The sequence below is a fragment of the Panicum virgatum genome, chromosome 4N, assembly GCF_016808335.1.
Source record: "Panicum virgatum strain AP13 chromosome 4N, P.virgatum_v5, whole genome shotgun sequence".
NCBI classification, from domain to species: Eukaryota; Viridiplantae; Streptophyta; class Magnoliopsida; order Poales; family Poaceae; genus Panicum; species Panicum virgatum.
In genome coordinates this window covers 27,906,645-27,909,498 of record NC_053148.1, presented here as the reverse complement: position 1 = coordinate 27,909,498, position 2,854 = coordinate 27,906,645, and the positions used below count along the sequence as shown (strand labels likewise).

Genomic DNA, 2,854 nt, shown 5'->3' with positions numbered 1-2,854 from the left:
ACAACTTGACCCGAAATCCGGCCCCAAAACTCATGACGATTAAAACCTCGGCAAGCTTGGTCCAAAGAAATAGGCCAGCATTTGTTGAAATCGAGGTGGCCGGCAAAAGTTTTCCAAGAAAGCAAATATTATTTCCCGAAAAATCGAAAATAAACCCCGTTTTCCACCTCCTGAAGAGTGCAAAGAAATTGGATGGTGAGGAGTCGAGAACCGTACTCCTCAACGGGAACGAAGTTATCCCATCCAATTTCGTGCCAAACATTAGAGAAGTCTTCGTACATACCTGTTTTGATGAGGAGGTCCGGATCGAATGCTCGGGTGTGGACGAAGCTTCTGTTCTTGAGGATGGCGTAGCCTTGTCATTCACGATCATCTCGTAAGTTGAGGTATGGTGCATCTTCCTCATCAATCTCTATGACGCCGGCTTGCGGTTCGGCTTGTATCTCTTCTTGTTGTTCTTCTTCTTTATAGTCCATCGTGCTTGGTGTAGGCGTAGGTTCGGGTGTGTACGAGCTTGAGCCACCCCGCGAACGGGATGAACTTCCACCCGTCATCTTCTTGAATGCGCCGGAAACCTTCCGCCCTATGCCTTTCATGATGGAACAAAAATAAGTGCAACTCGAAATGGGTTATGTTAGTGAAACCGAATTGAATGTTCTTACCCGTGAGTTGCTCCTTCTTTCTTGCAGCAAAGAAATGAGAGAGAGATCTCTTGAAATCAAATCTTGAGCAAAAAAAATCCAATGAAAACCCGAGAGCAAAGTTTGAGAGAGTTTGAGAGAGAGTGAGTGAATGAGAGTTGAGTGTGAGAGCTCAACACCCACCCCTCGGCCTCTATTTAAAGAGAGAATGCCCGGGCACACCGACTAGGAGCTACATACAACATTCACTAGCCGTTGGAAAAAGTTGGCAGAGAGCCGTTGCCAGGTGGGGTCGGCCGACCCTGGGGTTCGGCCGGCCCCCCTGTGGGCCCACTAGCTGACAGCCAGGGCCCAGGGGCTCTCTAACGGCCATATGATTTGAAATTTTGGGTGTCCGGCCAAACTTTGCTTTGAAAGGTGTTCAAATTTATTTTTCAAGGGATTTTAATGCTCGGAAATATATTTTTGGATTTTTGTGAAAGAAATAAAAAGTGCTAGAAAAGTTTCTAGCATGCAAGGGTGTTTTGAAAATTCAAACATGCAGTGGGAAAAATCGAAAAAGTCGAGAAAAGTAAAATGATGGAGGGTGATCATGAGATACGTACCGATTTACCTTCGGCAAGGGCTCGTCATTTAGAGTCTGACGAGAGGTACCTTTCTCCTGCTATGTTCACCATTGCTCGGCTCGTCCTGGAGAATTGGACGAGAACGAGCTTACGACCTTACGCCACACCTTCTTCGCACATCTTCTTCTGGATCGTGTGGTCGTAGGCTCTTCAGGATGGGGTTCAGGTGCACCCCCAAGTGGTCTTCCGTCGTGAGTCTGCTGGATCACGAACCTATGCTCCTTCCTGTGGAAGAATTTAAAGAATATTTCGTCGACCCCGATGCGGAACTGGACTTCTCCAGATCCGACATCGATCCTAGCTTTTACACTATTTAGAAAAGGTCGTCTGAGGATGAGGTCTAGTCCCAAGTCTCCATCCATGTTGAGGATGACAAAATCGGCTAGGACGAAGCAATTCTGGATTCGTACGTAGATGTTTTTGACTATCCCTTCGGGATGTCGAACTGTGGAATCTGCAAGCTGTACGAACATACGGGTCTGGGAAAGAACAGTATATTGTAGTTGCTCAAAGATTACCTTGGGCATGATGTTTATGCTTGACCCAAGGTCGCAGAGGGCATGCTCATAGTATTGATCGAAGATTGAGCAGCTGATCATGGGACCCCTGGATCTTCTTGAATTGCTACTACCAGACCATCCCAAGTGTTGTTTCTTGGGGGATTGTCCTTGCATGTATGGTTAGTTCGAGAAGTCTGCCGGGGAAGGTTGCCACACCCGGTAGACACCATATTTGTTGTTTCAATGGGAGATTCGGGTTGCCCCGGGATCTTCCCGTTCTCAGAGACAGGAGCAGCAGTAGCTAATTGTGCCAGTTGAGTTTCTATCATTTTGTTGAAACTTAGTTGATTTTTATGAGCAGAAGAAAGAGTTTCAACTTTTGCATGTATGCTTTCCAAAATTTTATCGTTGGCAGCAAGCTTTCTATTTAAGGACTCGTTGATTTTAGCTTGGCCAAACACAAGGTCTCTCAAGGAGGGTTGGTTCGAATTGAAATTTGAATTGAAATTTGAGTTGAAATTGTTACCTCCTCCTCGAAATAGTGGGCGTGTCTGACCCCACCCATGGCCTCCTTATGGACGGAACCCGGTGTTGTTGTTGATGTAGGCTGCATCCTCTCGGATCTCAGGGCAGTCATTCCCCGAGTGTCCACTGTCACCACAAACCTCGCACGCAAAGTATGAGTTCATGGCATGGACGGGAACAGGCATCTGGGGCCGGATCCCTTCATCAAATTTCTTCAGTAGGAGGTCCAGCTTAGCGGCGAGCATATCCGTCTCCTTGAGGCATGCATTCCGCCTTTGGTTCTGGGCTGGGAACGCTCCTTGTTCTAGCCCTGGTTGGAGACCATCTTCTCGATTAAGGCCGTAGCCTTGGCAATGGTGAGATCGAGATAGGCTCCTCCAGCAATAGCATCAAGATGGGCTCTGGATGTTGTCGTTAGCCTATTGTAGAAGCTTTGTAGCACGAGCCACTCGTCCACCCCATGATGAGGACAGGCGAGTATGTACTCTTGCAGCCTTTCCCAAGCTTCTTGGATGGATTCCATCCCTATCTGCTGGAAACTTGAGTTTCTTCCACGCAGGGC

At 47.5% G+C, this 2,854-nt stretch overlaps 1 non-coding gene across 1 annotated transcript; it reads left to right on the top strand.

The window, feature by feature from the left end:
* The first annotated feature begins 2,747 nt into the window (after positions 1-2,747).
* On the top strand, positions 2,748-2,854 carry LOC120671666. Its single transcript, XR_005673766.1, has one exon. It is a non-coding gene; the product is annotated as a small nucleolar RNA R71 (small nucleolar RNA).